The 26,024-nt window shown below is 59.8% G+C and overlaps 28 non-coding genes across 28 annotated transcripts; all 28 read right to left on the bottom strand.

Annotated features, from left to right (window-relative positions):
• Positions 1 to 219: 219 nt before the first annotated feature.
• Positions 220 to 383, bottom strand: LOC146864547 (U1 spliceosomal RNA). Its single transcript, XR_014977798.1, has one exon. It is a non-coding gene; the product is annotated as a U1 spliceosomal RNA (small nuclear RNA).
• A 617-nt stretch (positions 384 to 1,000) lies between these two features.
• On the bottom strand, positions 1,001 to 1,164 carry LOC146864546 (U1 spliceosomal RNA). The gene has a single exon (XR_014977797.1). It is a non-coding gene; the product is annotated as a U1 spliceosomal RNA (small nuclear RNA).
• A 914-nt stretch (positions 1,165 to 2,078) lies between these two features.
• LOC146864545 (U1 spliceosomal RNA) lies at positions 2,079 to 2,242 on the bottom strand. Its single transcript, XR_014977796.1, has one exon. It is a non-coding gene; the product is annotated as a U1 spliceosomal RNA (small nuclear RNA).
• Positions 2,243 to 2,859: 617 nt separating this feature from the next.
• Positions 2,860 to 3,023, bottom strand: LOC146864544 (U1 spliceosomal RNA). The gene has a single exon (XR_014977795.1). It is a non-coding gene; the product is annotated as a U1 spliceosomal RNA (small nuclear RNA).
• Positions 3,024 to 3,937: 914 nt separating this feature from the next.
• On the bottom strand, positions 3,938 to 4,101 carry LOC146864543 (U1 spliceosomal RNA). The gene has a single exon (XR_014977794.1). It is a non-coding gene; the product is annotated as a U1 spliceosomal RNA (small nuclear RNA).
• A 914-nt stretch (positions 4,102 to 5,015) lies between these two features.
• LOC146864542 (U1 spliceosomal RNA) lies at positions 5,016 to 5,179 on the bottom strand. Its single transcript, XR_014977793.1, has one exon. It is a non-coding gene; the product is annotated as a U1 spliceosomal RNA (small nuclear RNA).
• A 617-nt stretch (positions 5,180 to 5,796) lies between these two features.
• Positions 5,797 to 5,960, bottom strand: LOC146864541 (U1 spliceosomal RNA). The gene has a single exon (XR_014977792.1). It is a non-coding gene; the product is annotated as a U1 spliceosomal RNA (small nuclear RNA).
• Positions 5,961 to 6,874: 914 nt separating this feature from the next.
• Positions 6,875 to 7,038, bottom strand: LOC146864540 (U1 spliceosomal RNA). Its single transcript, XR_014977791.1, has one exon. It is a non-coding gene; the product is annotated as a U1 spliceosomal RNA (small nuclear RNA).
• A 617-nt stretch (positions 7,039 to 7,655) lies between these two features.
• Positions 7,656 to 7,819, bottom strand: LOC146864539 (U1 spliceosomal RNA). The gene has a single exon (XR_014977790.1). It is a non-coding gene; the product is annotated as a U1 spliceosomal RNA (small nuclear RNA).
• A 914-nt stretch (positions 7,820 to 8,733) lies between these two features.
• LOC146864538 (U1 spliceosomal RNA) lies at positions 8,734 to 8,897 on the bottom strand. The gene has a single exon (XR_014977788.1). It is a non-coding gene; the product is annotated as a U1 spliceosomal RNA (small nuclear RNA).
• A 914-nt stretch (positions 8,898 to 9,811) lies between these two features.
• Positions 9,812 to 9,975, bottom strand: LOC146864537 (U1 spliceosomal RNA). The gene has a single exon (XR_014977787.1). It is a non-coding gene; the product is annotated as a U1 spliceosomal RNA (small nuclear RNA).
• Positions 9,976 to 10,592: 617 nt separating this feature from the next.
• Positions 10,593 to 10,756, bottom strand: LOC146864536 (U1 spliceosomal RNA). The gene has a single exon (XR_014977786.1). It is a non-coding gene; the product is annotated as a U1 spliceosomal RNA (small nuclear RNA).
• Positions 10,757 to 11,670: 914 nt separating this feature from the next.
• LOC146864535 (U1 spliceosomal RNA) lies at positions 11,671 to 11,834 on the bottom strand. The gene has a single exon (XR_014977785.1). It is a non-coding gene; the product is annotated as a U1 spliceosomal RNA (small nuclear RNA).
• A 617-nt stretch (positions 11,835 to 12,451) lies between these two features.
• LOC146864534 (U1 spliceosomal RNA) lies at positions 12,452 to 12,615 on the bottom strand. The gene has a single exon (XR_014977784.1). It is a non-coding gene; the product is annotated as a U1 spliceosomal RNA (small nuclear RNA).
• Positions 12,616 to 13,232: 617 nt separating this feature from the next.
• Positions 13,233 to 13,396, bottom strand: LOC146864533 (U1 spliceosomal RNA). The gene has a single exon (XR_014977783.1). It is a non-coding gene; the product is annotated as a U1 spliceosomal RNA (small nuclear RNA).
• Positions 13,397 to 14,310: 914 nt separating this feature from the next.
• On the bottom strand, positions 14,311 to 14,474 carry LOC146864532 (U1 spliceosomal RNA). The gene has a single exon (XR_014977782.1). It is a non-coding gene; the product is annotated as a U1 spliceosomal RNA (small nuclear RNA).
• A 617-nt stretch (positions 14,475 to 15,091) lies between these two features.
• LOC146864531 (U1 spliceosomal RNA) lies at positions 15,092 to 15,255 on the bottom strand. The gene has a single exon (XR_014977781.1). It is a non-coding gene; the product is annotated as a U1 spliceosomal RNA (small nuclear RNA).
• Positions 15,256 to 16,169: 914 nt separating this feature from the next.
• LOC146864530 (U1 spliceosomal RNA) lies at positions 16,170 to 16,333 on the bottom strand. Its single transcript, XR_014977780.1, has one exon. It is a non-coding gene; the product is annotated as a U1 spliceosomal RNA (small nuclear RNA).
• Positions 16,334 to 17,247: 914 nt separating this feature from the next.
• LOC146864529 (U1 spliceosomal RNA) lies at positions 17,248 to 17,411 on the bottom strand. The gene has a single exon (XR_014977779.1). It is a non-coding gene; the product is annotated as a U1 spliceosomal RNA (small nuclear RNA).
• A 617-nt stretch (positions 17,412 to 18,028) lies between these two features.
• On the bottom strand, positions 18,029 to 18,192 carry LOC146864528 (U1 spliceosomal RNA). Its single transcript, XR_014977777.1, has one exon. It is a non-coding gene; the product is annotated as a U1 spliceosomal RNA (small nuclear RNA).
• Positions 18,193 to 19,106: 914 nt separating this feature from the next.
• Positions 19,107 to 19,270, bottom strand: LOC146864527 (U1 spliceosomal RNA). The gene has a single exon (XR_014977776.1). It is a non-coding gene; the product is annotated as a U1 spliceosomal RNA (small nuclear RNA).
• A 617-nt stretch (positions 19,271 to 19,887) lies between these two features.
• On the bottom strand, positions 19,888 to 20,051 carry LOC146864526 (U1 spliceosomal RNA). The gene has a single exon (XR_014977775.1). It is a non-coding gene; the product is annotated as a U1 spliceosomal RNA (small nuclear RNA).
• Positions 20,052 to 20,965: 914 nt separating this feature from the next.
• Positions 20,966 to 21,129, bottom strand: LOC146864525 (U1 spliceosomal RNA). The gene has a single exon (XR_014977774.1). It is a non-coding gene; the product is annotated as a U1 spliceosomal RNA (small nuclear RNA).
• Positions 21,130 to 22,043: 914 nt separating this feature from the next.
• On the bottom strand, positions 22,044 to 22,207 carry LOC146864524 (U1 spliceosomal RNA). Its single transcript, XR_014977773.1, has one exon. It is a non-coding gene; the product is annotated as a U1 spliceosomal RNA (small nuclear RNA).
• Positions 22,208 to 22,824: 617 nt separating this feature from the next.
• Positions 22,825 to 22,988, bottom strand: LOC146864523 (U1 spliceosomal RNA). The gene has a single exon (XR_014977772.1). It is a non-coding gene; the product is annotated as a U1 spliceosomal RNA (small nuclear RNA).
• Positions 22,989 to 23,902: 914 nt separating this feature from the next.
• Positions 23,903 to 24,066, bottom strand: LOC146864522 (U1 spliceosomal RNA). Its single transcript, XR_014977771.1, has one exon. It is a non-coding gene; the product is annotated as a U1 spliceosomal RNA (small nuclear RNA).
• A 617-nt stretch (positions 24,067 to 24,683) lies between these two features.
• On the bottom strand, positions 24,684 to 24,847 carry LOC146864521 (U1 spliceosomal RNA). The gene has a single exon (XR_014977770.1). It is a non-coding gene; the product is annotated as a U1 spliceosomal RNA (small nuclear RNA).
• A 617-nt stretch (positions 24,848 to 25,464) lies between these two features.
• Positions 25,465 to 25,628, bottom strand: LOC146864520 (U1 spliceosomal RNA). Its single transcript, XR_014977769.1, has one exon. It is a non-coding gene; the product is annotated as a U1 spliceosomal RNA (small nuclear RNA).
• Between the last annotated feature and the right edge of the window lie 396 nt (positions 25,629 to 26,024).

Below are 26,024 nucleotides of genomic sequence, written 5' to 3'. Positions count from 1 at the left end.
CAACAGAGGGCTTGCCAGGTCGAAATCGGGCCCAGAAGCACGTTTCTAAGCCCTGAGCCAGCATCCCCAGGCTTGTAAATTTGCATATCTAATTGGCCCTCGCCCACTCCCCATTCCAGCCAGCTTACAGCACCCTGGACGGACCACAAGAAACGTCAAAGGGTGCTCCAGACTCCTTTTTATTTTTTTTTCCTTTTTGTCTTTCTTGAAACCAGAGATCAGGGGAAAGCGCGAACGCAGTCCCCCACTACCAGAAATTATGCAGTCGAGTATCCCGCATTTGGGGACATCGCAGGGGTCAGCACATCCGAAGTGCAATGGATGAGCCTCACCCTGGGAGAACCACCTTCGTGATCATGGTGTCTCCCCTGCCAGGTAAGTATGAGTTGGAAGGGGACAGGGTGAGGGCGGGCCGCTGGGCATCTCCCCGCAGAGCGAGGGTGGCATTCACACAGGCAAGGCCTGAGGCCGGGCGAAGCAGAGCATGGGCATTGTGGGGCGCAAGGTGACCAGCCAAGGCCCCTGTGCCCACTTTGGAAAGCGCGCAGCTACCCACAGCAGCTTCCCACAGGCCTCGGCCGGCCAGCAACATTTGCATGTCCACGCCCACCGGCAGCGCCAATCAGGGCCCTGCTTTCGCTATGCTGCACCTTGCTGACACGGGTGGGGGAAAGCCAGGGCTACAGCAAGCACACGAGAGGGCTTGGCAGGCCTAAATCGGGCCCAAAAGCAGATTTTTCAGGCCCTTTAAACTGTGCACAAGCAAAGGCTTTCGCAAGCACAACAGAGGGCTTGCCAGGTCGAAATCGGGCCCAGAAGCACGTTTCTAAGCCCTGAGCCAGCATCCCCAGGCTTGTAAATTTGCATATCTAATTGGCCCTCGCCCACTCCCCATTCCAGCCAGCTTACAGCACCCTGGACGGACCACAAGAAACGTCAAAGGGTGCTCCAGACTCCTTTTTATTTTTTTTTCCTTTTTGTCTTTCTTGAAACCAGAGATCAGGGGAAAGCGCGAACGCAGTCCCCCACTACCAGAAATTATGCAGTCGAGTATCCCGCATTTGGGGACATCGCAGGGGTCAGCACATCCGAAGTGCAATGGATGAGCCTCACCCTGGGAGAACCACCTTCGTGATCATGGTGTCTCCCCTGCCAGGTAAGTATGAGTTGGAAGGGGACAGGGTGAGGGCGGGCCGCTGGGCATCTCCCCGCAGAGCGAGGGTGGCATTCACACAGGCAAGGCCTGAGGCCGGGCGAAGCAGAGCATGGGCATTGTGGGGCGCAAGGTGACCAGCCAAGGCCCCTGTGCCCACTTTGGAAAGCGCGCAGCTACCCACAGCAGCTTCCCACAGGCCTCGGCCGGCCAGCAACATTTGCATGTCCACACCCACCGGCAGCGCCAATCAGGGCCCTGCTTTCGCTATGCTGCACCTTGCTGACACGGGTGGGGGAAAGCCAGGGCTACAGCAAGCACAGAAGGGCGATTGCCATGTCGACTTTGGGCCCAGAAGCAGAGATTTGGGGCTTTTGAAGCCTAAGAGCTGCCACTGAGGCCGCCTCTAGAGGTATGCAGTGCCCTGTTGCCTGGCTAGGCCCCAGTCGACTGCTTGTGGCTGAAAGCCAGGGACAAACAGGCCTGCAAGCGAGCAGGGGTTCTCGCCCTGAGCCCCTCACGCCTTCCCGAACGCTCCCAAACGCTGCCGACAGAACCCTCGCCGGGCAGAGCCCTCGCCGGGCCACGGCCTGGGGTCCTCAGCCAGAGTCTGGGCCTGGGGAGGCTAGGGCGAGGCAAGAGGCTGGCAGCCAGGCCACAGCCCCAGGGGGGCGATGGAAAGGAGCAGACATGTCACCTGGCCAGGGCCTACTTCCCTGTCTCTGGATAGGTCCCCAGAGTGGGAGGCTGCAGCTATCCCATCATTCCCCAGGCTCAGTACTTAGCATGTGATTCCCTCTTGCCCACGCCCCCGCCCCCCTCCAATCCAGCCGCAGCACCCCAGAAAGAACACAGAAGACGAGAAAGGGTGCTCCAGACTCCTTTTTATTTTTTTTTCCTTTTTGTCTTTCTTGAAACCAGAGATCAGGGGAAAGCGCGAACGCAGTCCCCCACTACCAGAAATTATGCAGTCGAGTATCCCGCATTTGGGGACATCGCAGGGGTCAGCACATCCGAAGTGCAATGGATGAGCCTCACCCTGGGAGAACCACCTTCGTGATCATGGTGTCTCCCCTGCCAGGTAAGTATGAGTTGGAAGGGGACAGGGCGAGGGCGGGCCGCTGAGCATCTCCCCGCAGAGCGAGGGTGGCATTCACACAGGCAAGGCCTGAGGCCGGGCGAAGCAGAGCATGGGCATTGTGGGGCGCAAGGTGACCAGCCAAGGCCCCTGTGCCCACTTTGGAAAGCGCGCAGCTACCCACAGCAGCTTCCCACAGGCCTCGGCCGGCCAGCAACATTTGCATGTCCACGCCCACCGGCAGCGCCAATCAGGGCCCTGCTTTCGCTATGCTGCACCTTGCTGACACGGGTGGGGGAAAGCCAGGGCTACAGCAAGCACACGAGAGGGCTTGGCAGGCCTAAATCGGGCCCAAAAGCAGATTTTTCAGGCCCTTTAAACTGTGCACAAGCAAAGGCTTTCGCAAGCACAACAGAGGGCTTGCCAGGTCGAAATCGGGCCCAGAAGCACGTTTCTAAGCCCTGAGCCAGCATCCCCAGGCTTGTAAATTTGCATATCTAATTGGCCCTCGCCCACTCCCCATTCCAGCCAGCTTACAGCACCCTGGACGGACCACAAGAAACGTCAAAGGGTGCTCCAGACTCCTTTTTATTTTTTTTTCCTTTTTGTCTTTCTTGAAACCAGAGATCAGGGGAAAGCGCGAACGCAGTCCCCCACTACCAGAAATTATGCAGTCGAGTATCCCGCATTTGGGGACATCGCAGGGGTCAGCACATCCGAAGTGCAATGGATGAGCCTCACCCTGGGAGAACCACCTTCGTGATCATGGTGTCTCCCCTGCCAGGTAAGTATGAGTTGGAAGGGGACAGGGTGAGGGCGGGCCGCTGGGCATCTCCCCGCAGAGCGAGGGTGGCATTCACACAGGCAAGGCCTGAGGCCGGGCGAAGCAGAGCATGGGCATTGTGGGGCGCAAGGTGACCAGCCAAGGCCCCTGTGCCCACTTTGGAAAGCGCGCAGCTACCCACAGCAGCTTCCCACAGGCCTCGGCCGGCCAGCAACATTTGCATGTCCACGCCCACCGGCAGCGCCAATCAGGGCCCTGCTTTCGCTATGCTGCACCTTGCTGACACGGGTGGGGGAAAGCCAGGGCTACAGCAAGCACAGAAGGGCGATTGCCATGTCGACTTTGGGCCCAGAAGCAGAGATTTGGGGCTTTTGAAGCCTAAGAGCTGCCACTGAGGCCGCCTCTAGAGGTATGCAGTGCCCTGTTGCCTGGCTAGGCCCCAGTCGACTGCTTGTGGCTGAAAGCCAGGGACAAACAGGCCTGCAAGCGAGCAGGGGTTCTCGCCCTGAGCCCCTCACGCCTTCCCGAACGCTCCCAAACGCTGCAGACAGAACCCTCGCCGGGCAGAGCCCTCGCCGGGCCACGGCCTGGGGTCCTCAGCCAGAGTCTGGGCCTGGGAAGGCTAGGGCGAGGCAAGAGGCTGGCAGCCAGGCCACAGCCCCAGGGGGGCGATGGAAAGGAGCAGACATGTCACCTGGCCAGGGCCTACTTCCCTGTCTCTGGATAGGTCCCCAGAGTGGGAGGCTGCAGCTATCCCATCATTCCCCAGGCTCAGTACTTAGCATGTGATTCCCTCTTGCCCACGCCCCCGCCCCCCTCCAATCCAGCCGCAGCACCCCAGAAAGAACACAGAAGACGAGAAAGGGTGCTCCAGACTCCTTTTTTTTTTTTTTTCCTTTTTGTCTTTCTTGAAACCAGAGATCAGGGGAAAGCGCGAACGCAGTCCCCCACTACCAGAAATTATGCAGTCGAGTATCCCGCATTTGGGGACATCGCAGGGGTCAGCACATCCGAAGTGCAATGGATGAGCCTCACCCTGGGAGAACCACCTTCGTGATCATGGTGTCTCCCCTGCCAGGTAAGTATGAGTTGGAAGGGGACAGGGTGAGGGCGGGCCGCTGGGCATCTCCCCGCAGAGCGAGGGTGGCATTCACACAGGCAAGGCCTGAGGCCGGGCGAAGCAGAGCATGGGCATTGTGGGGCGCAAGGTGACCAGCCAAGGCCCCTGTGCCCACTTTGGAAAGCGCGCAGCTACCCACAGCAGCTTCCCACAGGCCTCGGCCGGCCAGCAACATTTGCATGTCCACGCCCACCGGCAGCGCCAATCAGGGCCCTGCTTTCGCTATGCTGCACCTTGCTGACACGGGTGGGGGAAAGCCAGGGCTACAGCAAGCACAGAAGGGCGATTGCCATGTCGACTTTGGGCCCAGAAGCAGAGATTTGGGGCTTTTGAAGCCTAAGAGCTGCCACTGAGGCCGCCTCTAGAGGTATGCAGTGCCCTGTTGCCTGGCTAGGCCCCAGTCGACTGCTTGTGGCTGAAAGCCAGGGACAAACAGGCCTGCAAGCGAGCAGGGGTTCTCGCCCTGAGCCCCTCACGCCTTCCCGAACGCTCCCAAACGCTGCAGACAGAACCCTCGCCGGGCAGAGCCCTCGCCGGGCCACGGCCTGGGGTCCTCAGCCAGAGTCTGGGCCTGGGAAGGCTAGGGCGAGGCAAGAGGCTGGCAGCCAGGCCACAGCCCCAGGGGGGCGATGGAAAGGAGCAGACATGTCACCTGGCCAGGGCCTACTTCCCTGTCTCTGGATAGGTCCCCAGAGTGGGAGGCTGCAGCTATCCCATCATTCCCCAGGCTCAGTACTTAGCATGTGATTCCCTCTTGCCCACGCCCCCGCCCCCCTCCAATCCAGCCGCAGCACCCCAGAAAGAACACAGAAGACGAGAAAGGGTGCTCCAGACTCCTTTTTATTTTTTTTTCCTTTTTGTCTTTCTTGAAACCAGAGATCAGGGGAAAGCGCGAACGCAGTCCCCCACTACCAGAAATTATGCAGTCGAGTATCCCGCATTTGGGGACATCGCAGGGGTCAGCACATCCGAAGTGCAATGGATGAGCCTCACCCTGGGAGAACCACCTTCGTGATCATGGTGTCTCCCCTGCCAGGTAAGTATGAGTTGGAAGGGGACAGGGTGAGGGCGGGCCGCTGGGCATCTCCCCGCAGAGCGAGGGTGGCATTCACACAGGCAAGGCCTGAGGCCGGGCGAAGCAGAGCATGGGCATTGTGGGGCGCAAGGTGACCAGCCAAGGCCCCTGTGCCCACTTTGGAAAGCGCGCAGCTACCCACAGCAGCTTCCCACAGGCCTCGGCCGGCCAGCAACATTTGCATGTCCACGCCCACCGGCAGCGCCAATCAGGGCCCTGCTTTCGCTATGCTGCACCTTGCTGACACGGGTGGGGGAAAGCCAGGGCTACAGCAAGCACACGAGAGGGCTTGGCAGGCCTAAATCGGGCCCAAAAGCAGATTTTTCAGGCCCTTTAAACTGTGCACAAGCAAAGGCTTTCGCAAGCACAACAGAGGGCTTGCCAGGTCGAAATCGGGCCCAGAAGCACGTTTCTAAGCCCTGAGCCAGCATCCCCAGGCTTGTAAATTTGCATATCTAATTGGCCCTCGCCCACTCCCCATTCCAGCCAGCTTACAGCACCCTGGACGGACCACAAGAAACGTCAAAGGGTGCTCCAGACTCCTTTTTATTTTTTTTTCCTTTTTGTCTTTCTTGAAACCAGAGATCAGGGGAAAGCGCGAACGCAGTCCCCCACTACCAGAAATTATGCAGTCGAGTATCCCGCATTTGGGGACATCGCAGGGGTCAGCACATCCGAAGTGCAATGGATGAGCCTCACCCTGGGAGAACCACCTTCGTGATCATGGTGTCTCCCCTGCCAGGTAAGTATGAGTTGGAAGGGGACAGGGTGAGGGCGGGCCGCTGGGCATCTCCCCGCAGAGCGAGGGTGGCATTCACACAGGCAAGGCCTGAGGCCGGGCGAAGCAGAGCATGGGCATTGTGGGGCGCAAGGTGACCAGCCAAGGCCCCTGTGCCCACTTTGGAAAGCGCGCAGCTACCCACAGCAGCTTCCCACAGGCCTCGGCCGGCCAGCAACATTTGCATGTCCACACCCACCGGCAGCGCCAATCAGGGCCCTGCTTTCGCTATGCTGCACCTTGCTGACACGGGTGGGGGAAAGCCAGGGCTACAGCAAGCACAGAAGGGCGATTGCCATGTCGACTTTGGGCCCAGAAGCAGAGATTTGGGGCTTTTGAAGCCTAAGAGCTGCCACTGAGGCCGCCTCTAGAGGTATGCAGTGCCCTGTTGCCTGGCTAGGCCCCAGTCGACTGCTTGTGGCTGAAAGCCAGGGACAAACAGGCCTGCAAGCGAGCAGGGGTTCTCGCCCTGAGCCCCTCACGCCTTCCCGAACGCTCCCAAACGCTGCCGACAGAACCCTCGCCGGGCAGAGCCCTCGCCGGGCCACGGCCTGGGGTCCTCAGCCAGAGTCTGGGCCTGGGGAGGCTAGGGCGAGGCAAGAGGCTGGCAGCCAGGCCACAGCCCCAGGGGGGCGATGGAAAGGAGCAGACATGTCACCTGGCCAGGGCCTACTTCCCTGTCTCTGGATAGGTCCCCAGAGTGGGAGGCTGCAGCTATCCCATCATTCCCCAGGCTCAGTACTTAGCATGTGATTCCCTCTTGCCCACGCCCCCGCCCCCCTCCAATCCAGCCGCAGCACCCCAGAAAGAACACAGAAGACGAGAAAGGGTGCTCCAGACTCCTTTTTATTTTTTTTTCCTTTTTGTCTTTCTTGAAACCAGAGATCAGGGGAAAGCGCGAACGCAGTCCCCCACTACCAGAAATTATGCAGTCGAGTATCCCGCATTTGGGGACATCGCAGGGGTCAGCACATCCGAAGTGCAATGGATGAGCCTCACCCTGGGAGAACCACCTTCGTGATCATGGTGTCTCCCCTGCCAGGTAAGTATGAGTTGGAAGGGGACAGGGCGAGGGCGGGCCGCTGAGCATCTCCCCGCAGAGCGAGGGTGGCATTCACACAGGCAAGGCCTGAGGCCGGGCGAAGCAGAGCATGGGCATTGTGGGGCGCAAGGTGACCAGCCAAGGCCCCTGTGCCCACTTTGGAAAGCGCGCAGCTACCCACAGCAGCTTCCCACAGGCCTCGGCCGGCCAGCAACATTTGCATGTCCACGCCCACCGGCAGCGCCAATCAGGGCCCTGCTTTCGCTATGCTGCACCTTGCTGACACGGGTGGGGGAAAGCCAGGGCTACAGCAAGCACACGAGAGGGCTTGGCAGGCCTAAATCGGGCCCAAAAGCAGATTTTTCAGGCCCTTTAAACTGTGCACAAGCAAAGGCTTTCGCAAGCACAACAGAGGGCTTGCCAGGTCGAAATCGGGCCCAGAAGCACGTTTCTAAGCCCTGAGCCAGCATCCCCAGGCTTGTAAATTTGCATATCTAATTGGCCCTCGCCCACTCCCCATTCCAGCCAGCTTACAGCACCCTGGACGGACCACAAGAAACGTCAAAGGGTGCTCCAGACTCCTTTTTATTTTTTTTTCCTTTTTGTCTTTCTTGAAACCAGAGATCAGGGGAAAGCGCGAACGCAGTCCCCCACTACCAGAAATTATGCAGTCGAGTATCCCGCATTTGGGGACATCGCAGGGGTCAGCACATCCGAAGTGCAATGGATGAGCCTCACCCTGGGAGAACCACCTTCGTGATCATGGTGTCTCCCCTGCCAGGTAAGTATGAGTTGGAAGGGGACAGGGTGAGGGCGGGCCGCTGGGCATCTCCCCGCAGAGCGAGGGTGGCATTCACACAGGCAAGGCCTGAGGCCGGGCGAAGCAGAGCATGGGCATTGTGGGGCGCAAGGTGACCAGCCAAGGCCCCTGTGCCCACTTTGGAAAGCGCGCAGCTACCCACAGCAGCTTCCCACAGGCCTCGGCCGGCCAGCAACATTTGCATGTCCACGCCCACCGGCAGCGCCAATCAGGGCCCTGCTTTCGCTATGCTGCACCTTGCTGACACGGGTGGGGGAAAGCCAGGGCTACAGCAAGCACAGAAGGGCGATTGCCATGTCGACTTTGGGCCCAGAAGCAGAGATTTGGGGCTTTTGAAGCCTAAGAGCTGCCACTGAGGCCGCCTCTAGAGGTATGCAGTGCCCTGTTGCCTGGCTAGGCCCCAGTCGACTGCTTGTGGCTGAAAGCCAGGGACAAACAGGCCTGCAAGCGAGCAGGGGTTCTCGCCCTGAGCCCCTCACGCCTTCCCTCACGCTCCCAAACGCTGCAGACAGAACCCTCGCCGGGCAGAGCCCTCGCCGGGCCACGGCCTGGGGTCCTCAGCCAGAGTCTGGGCCTGGGAAGGCTAGGGCGAGGCAAGAGGCTGGCAGCCAGGCCACAGCCCCAGGGGGGCGATGGAAAGGAGCAGACATGTCACCTGGCCAGGGCCTACTTCCCTGTCTCTGGATAGGTCCCCAGAGTGGGAGGCTGCAGCTATCCCATCATTCCCCAGGCTCAGTACTTAGCATGTGATTCCCTCTTGCCCACGCCCCCGCCCCCCTCCAATCCAGCCGCAGCACCCCAGAAAGAACACAGAAGACGAGAAAGGGTGCTCCAGACTCCTTTTTATTTTTTTTTCCTTTTTGTCTTTCTTGAAACCAGAGATCAGGGGAAAGCGCGAACGCAGTCCCCCACTACCAGAAATTATGCAGTCGAGTATCCCGCATTTGGGGACATCGCAGGGGTCAGCACATCCGAAGTGCAATGGATGAGCCTCACCCTGGGAGAACCACCTTCGTGATCATGGTGTCTCCCCTGCCAGGTAAGTATGAGTTGGAAGGGGACAGGGTGAGGGCGGGCCGCTGGGCATCTCCCCGCAGAGCGAGGGTGGCATTCACACAGGCAAGGCCTGAGGCCGGGCGAAGCAGAGCATGGGCATTGTGGGGCGCAAGGTGACCAGCCAAGGCCCCTGTGCCCACTTTGGAAAGCGCGCAGCTACCCACAGCAGCTTCCCACAGGCCTCGGCCGGCCAGCAACATTTGCATGTCCACGCCCACCGGCAGCGCCAATCAGGGCCCTGCTTTCGCTATGCTGCACCTTGCTGACACGGGTGGGGGAAAGCCAGGGCTACAGCAAGCACAGAAGGGCGATTGCCATGTCGACTTTGGGCCCAGAAGCAGAGATTTGGGGCTTTTGAAGCCTAAGAGCTGCCACTGAGGCCGCCTCTAGAGGTATGCAGTGCCCTGTTGCCTGGCTAGGCCCCAGTCGACTGCTTGTGGCTGAAAGCCAGGGACAAACAGGCCTGCAAGCGAGCAGGGGTTCTCGCCCTGAGCCCCTCACGCCTTCCCGAACGCTCCCAAACGCTGCAGACAGAACCCTCGCCGGGCAGAGCCCTCGCCGGGCCACGGCCTGGGGTCCTCAGCCAGAGTCTGGGCCTGGGGAGGCTAGGGCGAGGCAAGAGGCTGGCAGCCAGGCCACAGCCCCAGGGGGGCGATGGAAAGGAGCAGACATGTCACCTGGCCAGGGCCTACTTCCCTGTCTCTGGATAGGTCCCCAGAGTGGGAGGCTGCAGCTATCCCATCATTCCCCAGGCTCAGTACTTAGCATGTGATTCCCTCTTGCCCACGCCCCCGCCCCCCTCCAATCCAGCCGCAGCACCCCAGAAAGAACACAGAAGACGAGAAAGGGTGCTCCAGACTCCTTTTTATTTTTTTTTCCTTTTTGTCTTTCTTGAAACCAGAGATCAGGGGAAAGCGCGAACGCAGTCCCCCACTACCAGAAATTATGCAGTCGAGTATCCCGCATTTGGGGACATCGCAGGGGTCAGCACATCCGAAGTGCAATGGATGAGCCTCACCCTGGGAGAACCACCTTCGTGATCATGGTGTCTCCCCTGCCAGGTAAGTATGAGTTGGAAGGGGACAGGGTGAGGGCGGGCCGCTGGGCATCTCCCCGCAGAGCGAGGGTGGCATTCACACAGGCAAGGCCTGAGGCCGGGCGAAGCAGAGCATGGGCATTGTGGGGCGCAAGGTGACCAGCCAAGGCCCCTGTGCCCACTTTGGAAAGCGCGCAGCTACCCACAGCAGCTTCCCACAGGCCTCGGCCGGCCAGCAACATTTGCATGTCCACGCCCACCGGCAGCGCCAATCAGGGCCCTGCTTTCGCTATGCTGCACCTTGCTGACACGGGTGGGGGAAAGCCAGGGCTACAGCAAGCACACGAGAGGGCTTGGCAGGCCTAAATCGGGCCCAAAAGCAGATTTTTCAGGCCCTTTAAACTGTGCACAAGCAAAGGCTTTCGCAAGCACAACAGAGGGCTTGCCAGGTCGAAATCGGGCCCAGAAGCACGTTTCTAAGCCCTGAGCCAGCATCCCCAGGCTTGTAAATTTGCATATCTAATTGGCCCTCGCCCACTCCCCATTCCAGCCAGCTTACAGCACCCTGGACGGACCACAAGAAACGTCAAAGGGTGCTCCAGACTCCTTTTTATTTTTTTTTCCTTTTTGTCTTTCTTGAAACCAGAGATCAGGGGAAAGCGCGAACGCAGTCCCCCACTACCAGAAATTATGCAGTCGAGTATCCCGCATTTGGGGACATCGCAGGGGTCAGCACATCCGAAGTGCAATGGATGAGCCTCACCCTGGGAGAACCACCTTCGTGATCATGGTGTCTCCCCTGCCAGGTAAGTATGAGTTGGAAGGGGACAGGGTGAGGGCGGGCCGCTGGGCATCTCCCCGCAGAGCGAGGGTGGCATTCACACAGGCAAGGCCTGAGGCCGGGCGAAGCAGAGCATGGGCATTGTGGGGCGCAAGGTGACCAGCCAAGGCCCCTGTGCCCACTTTGGAAAGCGCGCAGCTACCCACAGCAGCTTCCCACAGGCCTCGGCCGGCCAGCAACATTTGCATGTCCACGCCCACCGGCAGCGCCAATCAGGGCCCTGCTTTCGCTATGCTGCACCTTGCTGACACGGGTGGGGGAAAGCCAGGGCTACAGCAAGCACAGAAGGGCGATTGCCATGTCGACTTTGGGCCCAGAAGCAGAGATTTGGGGCTTTTGAAGCCTAAGAGCTGCCACTGAGGCCGCCTCTAGAGGTATGCAGTGCCCTGTTGCCTGGCTAGGCCCCAGTCGACTGCTTGTGGCTGAAAGCCAGGGACAAACAGGCCTGCAAGCGAGCAGGGGTTCTCGCCCTGAGCCCCTCACGCCTTCCCGAACGCTCCCAAACGCTGCCGACAGAACCCTCGCCGGGCAGAGCCCTCGCCGGGCCACGGCCTGGGGTCCTCAGCCAGAGTCTGGGCCTGGGGAGGCTAGGGCGAGGCAAGAGGCTGGCAGCCAGGCCACAGCCCCAGGGGGGCGATGGAAAGGAGCAGACATGTCACCTGGCCAGGGCCTACTTCCCTGTCTCTGGATAGGTCCCCAGAGTGGGAGGCTGCAGCTATCCCATCATTCCCCAGGCTCAGTACTTAGCATGTGATTCCCTCTTGCCCACGCCCCCGCCCCCCTCCAATCCAGCCGCAGCACCCCAGAAAGAACACAGAAGACGAGAAAGGGTGCTCCAGACTCCTTTTTATTTTTTTTTCCTTTTTGTCTTTCTTGAAACCAGAGATCAGGGGAAAGCGCGAACGCAGTCCCCCACTACCAGAAATTATGCAGTCGAGTATCCCGCATTTGGGGACATCGCAGGGGTCAGCACATCCGAAGTGCAATGGATGAGCCTCACCCTGGGAGAACCACCTTCGTGATCATGGTGTCTCCCCTGCCAGGTAAGTATGAGTTGGAAGGGGACAGGGCGAGGGCGGGCCGCTGAGCATCTCCCCGCAGAGCGAGGGTGGCATTCACACAGGCAAGGCCTGAGGCCGGGCGAAGCAGAGCATGGGCATTGTGGGGCGCAAGGTGACCAGCCAAGGCCCCTGTGCCCACTTTGGAAAGCGCGCAGCTACCCACAGCAGCTTCCCACAGGCCTCGGCCGGCCAGCAACATTTGCATGTCCACGCCCACCGGCAGCGCCAATCAGGGCCCTGCTTTCGCTATGCTGCACCTTGCTGACACGGGTGGGGGAAAGCCAGGGCTACAGCAAGCACACGAGAGGGCTTGGCAGGCCTAAATCGGGCCCAAAAGCAGATTTTTCAGGCCCTTTAAACTGTGCACAAGCAAAGGCTTTCGCAAGCACAACAGAGGGCTTGCCAGGTCGAAATCGGGCCCAGAAGCACGTTTCTAAGCCCTGAGCCAGCATCCCCAGGCTTGTAAATTTGCATATCTAATTGGCCCTCGCCCACTCCCCATTCCAGCCAGCTTACAGCACCCTGGACGGACCACAAGAAACGTCAAAGGGTGCTCCAGACTCCTTTTTATTTTTTTTTCCTTTTTGTCTTTCTTGAAACCAGAGATCAGGGGAAAGCGCGAACGCAGTCCCCCACTACCAGAAATTATGCAGTCGAGTATCCCGCATTTGGGGACATCGCAGGGGTCAGCACATCCGAAGTGCAATGGATGAGCCTCACCCTGGGAGAACCACCTTCGTGATCATGGTGTCTCCCCTGCCAGGTAAGTATGAGTTGGAAGGGGACAGGGTGAGGGCGGGCCGCTGGGCATCTCCCCGCAGAGCGAGGGTGGCATTCACACAGGCAAGGCCTGAGGCCGGGCGAAGCAGAGCATGGGCATTGTGGGGCGCAAGGTGACCAGCCAAGGCCCCTGTGCCCACTTTGGAAAGCGCGCAGCTACCCACAGCAGCTTCCCACAGGCCTCGGCCGGCCAGCAACATTTGCATGTCCACGCCCACCGGCAGCGCCAATCAGGGCCCTGCTTTCGCTATGCTGCACCTTGCTGACACGGGTGGGGGAAAGCCAGGGCTACAGCAAGCACACGAGAGGGCTTGGCAGGCCTAAATCGGGCCCAAAAGCAGATTTTTCAGGCCCTTTAAACTGTGCACAAGCAAAGGCTTTCGCAAGCACAACAGAGGGCTTGCCAGGTCGAAATCGGGCCCAGAAGCACGTTTCTAAGCCCTGAGCCAGCATCCCCAGGCTTGTAAATTTGCATATCTAATTGGCCCTCGCCCACTCCCCATTCCAGCCAGCTTACAGCACCCTGGACGGACCACAAGAAACGTCAAAGGGTGCTCCAGACTCCTTTTTATTTTTTTTTCCTTTTTGTCTTTCTTGAAACCAGAGATCAGGGGAAAGCGCGAACGCAGTCCCCCACTACCAGAAATTATGCAGTCGAGTATCCCGCATTTGGGGACATCGCAGGGGTCAGCACATCCGAAGTGCAATGGATGAGCCTCACCCTGGGAGAACCACCTTCGTGATCATGGTGTCTCCCCTGCCAGGTAAGTATGAGTTGGAAGGGGACAGGGTGAGGGCGGGCCGCTGGGCATCTCCCCGCAGAGCGAGGGTGGCATTCACACAGGCAAGGCCTGAGGCCGGGCGAAGCAGAGCATGGGCATTGTGGGGCGCAAGGTGACCAGCCAAGGCCCCTGTGCCCACTTTGGAAAGCGCGCAGCTACCCACAGCAGCTTCCCACAGGCCTCGGCCGGCCAGCAACATTTGCATGTCCACACCCACCGGCAGCGCCAATCAGGGCCCTGCTTTCGCTATGCTGCACCTTGCTGACACGGGTGGGGGAAAGCCAGGGCTACAGCAAGCACAGAAGGGCGATTGCCATGTCGACTTTGGGCCCAGAAGCAGAGATTTGGGGCTTTTGAAGCCTAAGAGCTGCCACTGAGGCCGCCTCTAGAGGTATGCAGTGCCCTGTTGCCTGGCTAGGCCCCAGTCGACTGCTTGTGGCTGAAAGCCAGGGACAAACAGGCCTGCAAGCGAGCAGGGGTTCTCGCCCTGAGCCCCTCACGCCTTCCCGAACGCTCCCAAACGCTGCCGACAGAACCCTCGCCGGGCAGAGCCCTCGCCGGGCCACGGCCTGGGGTCCTCAGCCAGAGTCTGGGCCTGGGGAGGCTAGGGCGAGGCAAGAGGCTGGCAGCCAGGCCACAGCCCCAGGGGGGCGATGGAAAGGAGCAGACATGTCACCTGGCCAGGGCCTACTTCCCTGTCTCTGGATAGGTCCCCAGAGTGGGAGGCTGCAGCTATCCCATCATTCCCCAGGCTCAGTACTTAGCATGTGATTCCCTCTTGCCCACGCCCCCGCCCCCCTCCAATCCAGCCGCAGCACCCCAGAAAGAACACAGAAGACGAGAAAGGGTGCTCCAGACTCCTTTTTATTTTTTTTTCCTTTTTGTCTTTCTTGAAACCAGAGATCAGGGGAAAGCGCGAACGCAGTCCCCCACTACCAGAAATTATGCAGTCGAGTATCCCGCATTTGGGGACATCGCAGGGGTCAGCACATCCGAAGTGCAATGGATGAGCCTCACCCTGGGAGAACCACCTTCGTGATCATGGTGTCTCCCCTGCCAGGTAAGTATGAGTTGGAAGGGGACAGGGCGAGGGCGGGCCGCTGAGCATCTCCCCGCAGAGCGAGGGTGGCATTCACACAGGCAAGGCCTGAGGCCGGGCGAAGCAGAGCATGGGCATTGTGGGGCGCAAGGTGACCAGCCAAGGCCCCTGTGCCCACTTTGGAAAGCGCGCAGCTACCCACAGCAGCTTCCCACAGGCCTCGGCCGGCCAGCAACATTTGCATGTCCACGCCCACCGGCAGCGCCAATCAGGGCCCTGCTTTCGCTATGCTGCACCTTGCTGACACGGGTGGGGGAAAGCCAGGGCTACAGCAAGCACACGAGAGGGCTTGGCAGGCCTAAATCGGGCCCAAAAGCAGATTTTTCAGGCCCTTTAAACTGTGCACAAGCAAAGGCTTTCGCAAGCACAACAGAGGGCTTGCCAGGTCGAAATCGGGCCCAGAAGCACGTTTCTAAGCCCTGAGCCAGCATCCCCAGGCTTGTAAATTTGCATATCTAATTGGCCCTCGCCCACTCCCCATTCCAGCCAGCTTACAGCACCCTGGACGGACCACAAGAAACGTCAAAGGGTGCTCCAGACTCCTTTTTATTTTTTTTTCCTTTTTGTCTTTCTTGAAACCAGAGATCAGGGGAAAGCGCGAACGCAGTCCCCCACTACCAGAAATTATGCAGTCGAGTATCCCGCATTTGGGGACATCGCAGGGGTCAGCACATCCGAAGTGCAATGGATGAGCCTCACCCTGGGAGAACCACCTTCGTGATCATGGTGTCTCCCCTGCCAGGTAAGTATGAGTTGGAAGGGGACAGGGTGAGGGCGGGCCGCTGGGCATCTCCCCGCAGAGCGAGGGTGGCATTCACACAGGCAAGGCCTGAGGCCGGGCGAAGCAGAGCATGGGCATTGTGGGGCGCAAGGTGACCAGCCAAGGCCCCTGTGCCCACTTTGGAAAGCGCGCAGCTACCCACAGCAGCTTCCCACAGGCCTCGGCCGGCCAGCAACATTTGCATGTCCACGCCCACCGGCAGCGCCAATCAGGGCCCTGCTTTCGCTATGCTGCACCTTGCTGACACGGGTGGGGGAAAGCCAGGGCTACAGCAAGCACAGAAGGGCGATTGCCATGTCGACTTTGGGCCCAGAAGCAGAGATTTGGGGCTTTTGAAGCCTAAGAGCTGCCACTGAGGCCGCCTCTAGAGGTATGCAGTGCCCTGTTGCCTGGCTAGGCCCCAGTCGACTGCTTGTGGCTGAAAGCCAGGGACAAACAGGCCTGCAAGCGAGCAGGGGTTCTCGCCCTGAGCCCCTCACGCCTTCCCGAACGCTCCCAAACGCTGCAGACAGAACCCTCGCCGGGCAGAGCCCTCGCCGGGCCACGGCCTGGGGTCCTCAGCCAGAGTCTGGGCCTGGGAAGGCTAGGGCGAGGCAAGAGGCTGGCAGCCAGGCCACAGCCCCAGGGGGGCGATGGAAAGGAGCAGACATGTCACCTGGCCAGGGCCTACTTCCCTGTCTCTGGATAGGTCCCCAGAGTGGGAGGCTGCAGCTATCCCATCATTCCCCAGGCTCAGTACTTAGCATGTGATTCCCTCTTGCCCACGCCCCCGCCCCCCTCCAATCCAGCCGCAGCACCCCAGAAAGAACACAGAAGACGAGAAAGGGTGCTCCAGACTCCTTTTTTTTTTTTTTTCCTTTTTGTCTTTCTTGAAACCAGAGATCAGGGGAAAGCGCGAACGCAGTCCCCCACTACCAGAAATTATGCAGTCGAGTATCCCGCATTTGGGGACATCGCAGGGGTCAGCACATCCGAAGTGCAATGGATGAGCCTCACCCTGGGAGAACCACCTTCGTGATCATGGTGTCTCCCCTGCCAGGTAAGTATGAGTTGGAAGGGGACAGGGTGAGGGCGGGCCGCTGGGCATCTCCCCGCAGAGCGAGGGTGGCATTCACACAGGCAAGGCCTGAGGCCGGGCGAAGCAGAGCATGGGCATTGTGGGGCGCAAGGTGACCAGCCAAGGCCCCTGTGCCCACTTTGGAAAGCGCGCAGCTACCCACAGCAGCTTCCCACAGGCCTCGGCCGGCCAGCAACATTTGCATGTCCACGCCCACCGGCAGCGCCAATCAGGGCCCTGCTTTCGCTATGCTGCACCTTGCTGACACGGGTGGGGGAAAGCCAGGGCTACAGCAAGCACAGAAGGGCGATTGCCATGTCGACTTTGGGCCCAGAAGCAGAGATTTGGGGCTTTTGAAGCCTAAGAGCTGCCACTGAGGCCGCCTCTAGAGGTATGCAGTGCCCTGTTGCCTGGCTAGGCCCCAGTCGACTGCTTGTGGCTGAAAGCCAGGGACAAACAGGCCTGCAAGCGAGCAGGGGTTCTCGCCCTGAGCCCCTCACGCCTTCCCGAACGCTCCCAAACGCTGCAGACAGAACCCTCGCCGGGCAGAGCCCTCGCCGGGCCACGGCCTGGGGTCCTCAGCCAGAGTCTGGGCCTGGGAAGGCTAGGGCGAGGCAAGAGGCTGGCAGCCAGGCCACAGCCCCAGGGGGGCGATGGAAAGGAGCAGACATGTCACCTGGCCAGGGCCTACTTCCCTGTCTCTGGATAGGTCCCCAGAGTGGGAGGCTGCAGCTATCCCATCATTCCCCAGGCTCAGTACTTAGCATGTGATTCCCTCTTGCCCACGCCCCCGCCCCCCTCCAATCCAGCCGCAGCACCCCAGAAAGAACACAGAAGACGAGAAAGGGTGCTCCAGACTCCTTTTTATTTTTTTTTCCTTTTTGTCTTTCTTGAAACCAGAGATCAGGGGAAAGCGCGAACGCAGTCCCCCACTACCAGAAATTATGCAGTCGAGTATCCCGCATTTGGGGACATCGCAGGGGTCAGCACATCCGAAGTGCAATGGATGAGCCTCACCCTGGGAGAACCACCTTCGTGATCATGGTGTCTCCCCTGCCAGGTAAGTATGAGTTGGAAGGGGACAGGGTGAGGGCGGGCCGCTGGGCATCTCCCCGCAGAGCGAGGGTGGCATTCACACAGGCAAGGCCTGAGGCCGGGCGAAGCAGAGCATGGGCATTGTGGGGCGCAAGGTGACCAGCCAAGGCCCCTGTGCCCACTTTGGAAAGCGCGCAGCTACCCACAGCAGCTTCCCACAGGCCTCGGCCGGCCAGCAACATTTGCATGTCCACGCCCACCGGCAGCGCCAATCAGGGCCCTGCTTTCGCTATGCTGCACCTTGCTGACACGGGTGGGGGAAAGCCAGGGCTACAGCAAGCACACGAGAGGGCTTGGCAGGCCTAAATCGGGCCCAAAAGCAGATTTTTCAGGCCCTTTAAACTGTGCACAAGCAAAGGCTTTCGCAAGCACAACAGAGGGCTTGCCAGGTCGAAATCGGGCCCAGAAGCACGTTTCTAAGCCCTGAGCCAGCATCCCCAGGCTTGTAAATTTGCATATCTAATTGGCCCTCGCCCACTCCCCATTCCAGCCAGCTTACAGCACCCTGGACGGACCACAAGAAACGTCAAAGGGTGCTCCAGACTCCTTTTTATTTTTTTTTCCTTTTTGTCTTTCTTGAAACCAGAGATCAGGGGAAAGCGCGAACGCAGTCCCCCACTACCAGAAATTATGCAGTCGAGTATCCCGCATTTGGGGACATCGCAGGGGTCAGCACATCCGAAGTGCAATGGATGAGCCTCACCCTGGGAGAACCACCTTCGTGATCATGGTGTCTCCCCTGCCAGGTAAGTATGAGTTGGAAGGGGACAGGGTGAGGGCGGGCCGCTGGGCATCTCCCCGCAGAGCGAGGGTGGCATTCACACAGGCAAGGCCTGAGGCCGGGCGAAGCAGAGCATGGGCATTGTGGGGCGCAAGGTGACCAGCCAAGGCCCCTGTGCCCACTTTGGAAAGCGCGCAGCTACCCACAGCAGCTTCCCACAGGCCTCGGCCGGCCAGCAACATTTGCATGTCCACACCCACCGGCAGCGCCAATCAGGGCCCTGCTTTCGCTATGCTGCACCTTGCTGACACGGGTGGGGGAAAGCCAGGGCTACAGCAAGCACAGAAGGGCGATTGCCATGTCGACTTTGGGCCCAGAAGCAGAGATTTGGGGCTTTTGAAGCCTAAGAGCTGCCACTGAGGCCGCCTCTAGAGGTATGCAGTGCCCTGTTGCCTGGCTAGGCCCCAGTCGACTGCTTGTGGCTGAAAGCCAGGGACAAACAGGCCTGCAAGCGAGCAGGGGTTCTCGCCCTGAGCCCCTCACGCCTTCCCGAACGCTCCCAAACGCTGCCGACAGAACCCTCGCCGGGCAGAGCCCTCGCCGGGCCACGGCCTGGGGTCCTCAGCCAGAGTCTGGGCCTGGGGAGGCTAGGGCGAGGCAAGAGGCTGGCAGCCAGGCCACAGCCCCAGGGGGGCGATGGAAAGGAGCAGACATGTCACCTGGCCAGGGCCTACTTCCCTGTCTCTGGATAGGTCCCCAGAGTGGGAGGCTGCAGCTATCCCATCATTCCCCAGGCTCAGTACTTAGCATGTGATTCCCTCTTGCCCACGCCCCCGCCCCCCTCCAATCCAGCCGCAGCACCCCAGAAAGAACACAGAAGACGAGAAAGGGTGCTCCAGACTCCTTTTTATTTTTTTTTCCTTTTTGTCTTTCTTGAAACCAGAGATCAGGGGAAAGCGCGAACGCAGTCCCCCACTACCAGAAATTATGCAGTCGAGTATCCCGCATTTGGGGACATCGCAGGGGTCAGCACATCCGAAGTGCAATGGATGAGCCTCACCCTGGGAGAACCACCTTCGTGATCATGGTGTCTCCCCTGCCAGGTAAGTATGAGTTGGAAGGGGACAGGGCGAGGGCGGGCCGCTGAGCATCTCCCCGCAGAGCGAGGGTGGCATTCACACAGGCAAGGCCTGAGGCCGGGCGAAGCAGAGCATGGGCATTGTGGGGCGCAAGGTGACCAGCCAAGGCCCCTGTGCCCACTTTGGAAAGCGCGCAGCTACCCACAGCAGCTTCCCACAGGCCTCGGCCGGCCAGCAACATTTGCATGTCCACGCCCACCGGCAGCGCCAATCAGGGCCCTGCTTTCGCTATGCTGCACCTTGCTGACACGGGTGGGGGAAAGCCAGGGCTACAGCAAGCACACGAGAGGGCTTGGCAGGCCTAAATCGGGCCCAAAAGCAGATTTTTCAGGCCCTTTAAACTGTGCACAAGCAAAGGCTTTCGCAAGCACAACAGAGGGCTTGCCAGGTCGAAATCGGGCCCAGAAGCACGTTTCTAAGCCCTGAGCCAGCATCCCCAGGCTTGTAAATTTGCATATCTAATTGGCCCTCGCCCACTCCCCATTCCAGCCAGCTTACAGCACCCTGGACGGACCACAAGAAACGTCAAAGGGTGCTCCAGACTCCTTTTTATTTTTTTTTCCTTTTTGTCTTTCTTGAAACCAGAGATCAGGGGAAAGCGCGAACGCAGTCCCCCACTACCAGAAATTATGCAGTCGAGTATCCCGCATTTGGGGACATCGCAGGGGTCAGCACATCCGAAGTGCAATGGATGAGCCTCACCCTGGGAGAACCACCTTCGTGATCATGGTGTCTCCCCTGCCAGGTAAGTATGAGTTGGAAGGGGACAGGGTGAGGGCGGGCCGCTGGGCATCTCCCCGCAGAGCGAGGGTGGCATTCACACAGGCAAGGCCTGAGGCCGGGCGAAGCAGAGCATGGGCATTGTGGGGCGCAAGGTGACCAGCCAAGGCCCCTGTGCCCACTTTGGAAAGCGCGCAGCTACCCACAGCAGCTTCCCACAGGCCTCGGCCGGCCAGCAACATTTGCATGTCCACGCCCACCGGCAGCGCCAATCAGGGCCCTGCTTTCGCTATGCTGCACCTTGCTGACACGGGTGGGGGAAAGCCAGGGCTACAGCAAGCACAGAAGGGCGATTGCCATGTCGACTTTGGGCCCAGAAGCAGAGATTTGGGGCTTTTGAAGCCTAAGAGCTGCCACTGAGGCCGCCTCTAGAGGTATGCAGTGCCCTGTTGCCTGGCTAGGCCCCAGTCGACTGCTTGTGGCTGAAAGCCAGGGACAAACAGGCCTGCAAGCGAGCAGGGGTTCTCGCCCTGAGCCCCTCACGCCTTCCCTCACGCTCCCAAACGCTGCAGACAGAACCCTCGCCGGGCAGAGCCCTCGCCGGGCCACGGCCTGGGGTCCTCAGCCAGAGTCTGGGCCTGGGAAGGCTAGGGCGAGGCAAGAGGCTGGCAGCCAGGCCACAGCCCCAGGGGGGCGATGGAAAGGAGCAGACATGTCACCTGGCCAGGGCCTACTTCCCTGTCTCTGGATAGGTCCCCAGAGTGGGAGGCTGCAGCTATCCCATCATTCCCCAGGCTCAGTACTTAGCATGTGATTCCCTCTTGCCCACGCCCCCGCCCCCCTCCAATCCAGCCGCAGCACCCCAGAAAGAACACAGAAGACGAGAAAGGGTGCTCCAGACTCCTTTTTATTTTTTTTTCCTTTTTGTCTTTCTTGAAACCAGAGATCAGGGGAAAGCGCGAACGCAGTCCCCCACTACCAGAAATTATGCAGTCGAGTATCCCGCATTTGGGGACATCGCAGGGGTCAGCACATCCGAAGTGCAATGGATGAGCCTCACCCTGGGAGAACCACCTTCGTGATCATGGTGTCTCCCCTGCCAGGTAAGTATGAGTTGGAAGGGGACAGGGTGAGGGCGGGCCGCTGGGCATCTCCCCGCAGAGCGAGGGTGGCATTCACACAGGCAAGGCCTGAGGCCGGGCGAAGCAGAGCATGGGCATTGTGGGGCGCAAGGTGACCAGCCAAGGCCCCTGTGCCCACTTTGGAAAGCGCGCAGCTACCCACAGCAGCTTCCCACAGGCCTCGGCCGGCCAGCAACATTTGCATGTCCACGCCCACCGGCAGCGCCAATCAGGGCCCTGCTTTCGCTATGCTGCACCTTGCTGACACGGGTGGGGGAAAGCCAGGGCTACAGCAAGCACAGAAGGGCGATTGCCATGTCGACTTTGGGCCCAGAAGCAGAGATTTGGGGCTTTTGAAGCCTAAGAGCTGCCACTGAGGCCGCCTCTAGAGGTATGCAGTGCCCTGTTGCCTGGCTAGGCCCCAGTCGACTGCTTGTGGCTGAAAGCCAGGGACAAACAGGCCTGCAAGCGAGCAGGGGTTCTCGCCCTGAGCCCCTCACGCCTTCCCGAACGCTCCCAAACGCTGCAGACAGAACCCTCGCCGGGCAGAGCCCTCGCCGGGCCACGGCCTGGGGTCCTCAGCCAGAGTCTGGGCCTGGGGAGGCTAGGGCGAGGCAAGAGGCTGGCAGCCAGGCCACAGCCCCAGGGGGGCGATGGAAAGGAGCAGACATGTCACCTGGCCAGGGCCTACTTCCCTGTCTCTGGATAGGTCCCCAGAGTGGGAGGCTGCAGCTATCCCATCATTCCCCAGGCTCAGTACTTAGCATGTGATTCCCTCTTGCCCACGCCCCCGCCCCCCTCCAATCCAGCCGCAGCACCCCAGAAAGAACACAGAAGACGAGAAAGGGTGCTCCAGACTCCTTTTTATTTTTTTTTCCTTTTTGTCTTTCTTGAAACCAGAGATCAGGGGAAAGCGCGAACGCAGTCCCCCACTACCAGAAATTATGCAGTCGAGTATCCCGCATTTGGGGACATCGCAGGGGTCAGCACATCCGAAGTGCAATGGATGAGCCTCACCCTGGGAGAACCACCTTCGTGATCATGGTGTCTCCCCTGCCAGGTAAGTATGAGTTGGAAGGGGACAGGGTGAGGGCGGGCCGCTGGGCATCTCCCCGCAGAGCGAGGGTGGCATTCACACAGGCAAGGCCTGAGGCCGGGCGAAGCAGAGCATGGGCATTGTGGGGCGCAAGGTGACCAGCCAAGGCCCCTGTGCCCACTTTGGAAAGCGCGCAGCTACCCACAGCAGCTTCCCACAGGCCTCGGCCGGCCAGCAACATTTGCATGTCCACGCCCACCGGCAGCGCCAATCAGGGCCCTGCTTTCGCTATGCTGCACCTTGCTGACACGGGTGGGGGAAAGCCAGGGCTACAGCAAGCACACGAGAGGGCTTGGCAGGCCTAAATCGGGCCCAAAAGCAGATTTTTCAGGCCCTTTAAACTGTGCACAAGCAAAGGCTTTCGCAAGCACAACAGAGGGCTTGCCAGGTCGAAATCGGGCCCAGAAGCACGTTTCTAAGCCCTGAGCCAGCATCCCCAGGCTTGTAAATTTGCATATCTAATTGGCCCTCGCCCACTCCCCATTCCAGCCAGCTTACAGCACCCTGGACGGACCACAAGAAACGTCAAAGGGTGCTCCAGACTCCTTTTTATTTTTTTTTCCTTTTTGTCTTTCTTGAAACCAGAGATCAGGGGAAAGCGCGAACGCAGTCCCCCACTACCAGAAATTATGCAGTCGAGTATCCCGCATTTGGGGACATCGCAGGGGTCAGCACATCCGAAGTGCAATGGATGAGCCTCACCCTGGGAGAACCACCTTCGTGATCATGGTGTCTCCCCTGCCAGGTAAGTATGAGTTGGAAGGGGACAGGGTGAGGGCGGGCCGCTGGGCATCTCCCCGCAGAGCGAGGGTGGCATTCACACAGGCAAGGCCTGAGGCCGGGCGAAGCAGAGCATGGGCATTGTGGGGCGCAAGGTGACCAGCCAAGGCCCCTGTGCCCACTTTGGAAAGCGCGCAGCTACCCACAGCAGCTTCCCACAGGCCTCGGCCGGCCAGCAACATTTGCATGTCCACGCCCACCGGCAGCGCCAATCAGGGCCCTGCTTTCGCTATGCTGCACCTTGCTGACACGGGTGGGGGAAAGCCAGGGCTACAGCAAGCACAGAAGGGCGATTGCCATGTCGACTTTGGGCCCAGAAGCAGAGATTTGGGGCTTTTGAAGCCTAAGAGCTGCCACTGAGGCCGCCTCTAGAGGTATGCAGTGCCCTGTTGCCTGGCTAGGCCCCAGTCGACTGCTTGTGGCTGAAAGCCAGGGACAAACAGGCCTGCAAGCGAGCAGGGGTTCTCGCCCTGAGCCCCTCACGCCTTCCCGAACGCTCCCAAACGCTGCCGACAGAACCCTCGCCGGGCAGAGCCCTCGCCGGGCCACGGCCTGGGGTCCTCAGCCAGAGTCTGGGCCTGGGGAGGCTAGGGCGAGGCAAGAGGCTGGCAGCCAGGCCACAGCCCCAGGGGGGCGATGGAAAGGAGCAGACATGTCACCTGGCCAGGGCCTACTTCCCTGTCTCTGGATAGGTCCCCAGAGTGGGAGGCTGCAGCTATCCCATCATTCCCCAGGCTCAGTACTTAGCATGTGATTCCCTCTTGCCCACGCCCCCGCCCCCCTCCAATCCAGCCGCAGCACCCCAGAAAGAACACAGAAGACGAGAAAGGGTGCTCCAGACTCCTTTTTATTTTTTTTTCCTTTTTGTCTTTCTTGAAACCAGAGATCAGGGGAAAGCGCGAACGCAGTCCCCCACTACCAGAAATTATGCAGTCGAGTATCCCGCATTTGGGGACATCGCAGGGGTCAGCACATCCGAAGTGCAATGGATGAGCCTCACCCTGGGAGAACCACCTTCGTGATCATGGTGTCTCCCCTGCCAGGTAAGTATGAGTTGGAAGGGGACAGGGCGAGGGCGGGCCGCTGAGCATCTCCCCGCAGAGCGAGGGTGGCATTCACACAGGCAAGGCCTGAGGCCGGGCGAAGCAGAGCATGGGCATTGTGGGGCGCAAGGTGACCAGCCAAGGCCCCTGTGCCCACTTTGGAAAGCGCGCAGCTACCCACAGCAGCTTCCCACAGGCCTCGGCCGGCCAGCAACATTTGCATGTCCACGCCCACCGGCAGCGCCAATCAGGGCCCTGCTTTCGCTATGCTGCACCTTGCTGACACGGGTGGGGGAAAGCCAGGGCTACAGCAAGCACACGAGAGGGCTTGGCAGGCCTAAATCGGGCCCAAAAGCAGATTTTTCAGGCCCTTTAAACTGTGCACAAGCAAAGGCTTTCGCAAGCACAACAGAGGGCTTGCCAGGTCGAAATCGGGCCCAGAAGCACGTTTCTAAGCCCTGAGCCAGCATCCCCAGGCTTGTAAATTTGCATATCTAATTGGCCCTCGCCCACTCCCCATTCCAGCCAGCTTACAGCACCCTGGACGGACCACAAGAAACGTCAAAGGGTGCTCCAGACTCCTTTTTATTTTTTTTTCCTTTTTGTCTTTCTTGAAACCAGAGATCAGGGGAAAGCGCGAACGCAGTCCCCCACTACCAGAAATTATGCAGTCGAGTATCCCGCATTTGGGGACATCGCAGGGGTCAGCACATCCGAAGTGCAATGGATGAGCCTCACCCTGGGAGAACCACCTTCGTGATCATGGTGTCTCCCCTGCCAGGTAAGTATGAGTTGGAAGGGGACAGGGTGAGGGCGGGCCGCTGGGCATCTCCCCGCAGAGCGAGGGTGGCATTCACACAGGCAAGGCCTGAGGCCGGGCGAAGCAGAGCATGGGCATTGTGGGGCGCAAGGTGACCAGCCAAGGCCCCTGTGCCCACTTTGGAAAGCGCGCAGCTACCCACAGCAGCTTCCCACAGGCCTCGGCCGGCCAGCAACATTTGCATGTCCACGCCCACCGGCAGCGCCAATCAGGGCCCTGCTTTCGCTATGCTGCACCTTGCTGACACGGGTGGGGGAAAGCCAGGGCTACAGCAAGCACACGAGAGGGCTTGGCAGGCCTAAATCGGGCCCAAAAGCAGATTTTTCAGGCCCTTTAAACTGTGCACAAGCAAAGGCTTTCGCAAGCACAACAGAGGGCTTGCCAGGTCGAAATCGGGCCCAGAAGCACGTTTCTAAGCCCTGAGCCAGCATCCCCAGGCTTGTAAATTTGCATATCTAATTGGCCCTCGCCCACTCCCCATTCCAGCCAGCTTACAGCACCCTGGACGGACCACAAGAAACGTCAAAGGGTGCTCCAGACTCCTTTTTATTTTTTTTTCCTTTTTGTCTTTCTTGAAACCAGAGATCAGGGGAAAGCGCGAACGCAGTCCCCCACTACCAGAAATTATGCAGTCGAGTATCCCGCATTTGGGGACATCGCAGGGGTCAGCACATCCGAAGTGCAATGGATGAGCCTCACCCTGGGAGAACCACCTTCGTGATCATGGTGTCTCCCCTGCCAGGTAAGTATGAGTTGGAAGGGGACAGGGTGAGGGCGGGCCGCTGGGCATCTCCCCGCAGAGCGAGGGTGGCATTCACACAGGCAAGGCCTGAGGCCGGGCGAAGCAGAGCATGGGCATTGTGGGGCGCAAGGTGACCAGCCAAGGCCCCTGTGCCCACTTTGGAAAGCGCGCAGCTACCCACAGCAGCTTCCCACAGGCCTCGGCCGGCCAGCAACATTTGCATGTCCACACCCACCGGCAGCGCCAATCAGGGCCCTGCTTTCGCTATGCTGCACCTTGCTGACACGGGTGGGGGAAAGCCAGGGCTACAGCAAGCACAGAAGGGCGATTGCCATGTCGACTTTGGGCCCAGAAGCAGAGATTTGGGGCTTTTGAAGCCTAAGAGCTGCCACTGAGGCCGCCTC

The sequence above is a fragment of the Triturus cristatus genome, chromosome 2_1 (assembly GCF_964204655.1).
Source record: "Triturus cristatus chromosome 2_1, aTriCri1.1, whole genome shotgun sequence".
NCBI classification, from domain to species: Eukaryota; Metazoa; Chordata; class Amphibia; order Caudata; family Salamandridae; genus Triturus; species Triturus cristatus.
This window is presented reverse-complemented; position numbering and strand designations above follow the sequence as displayed.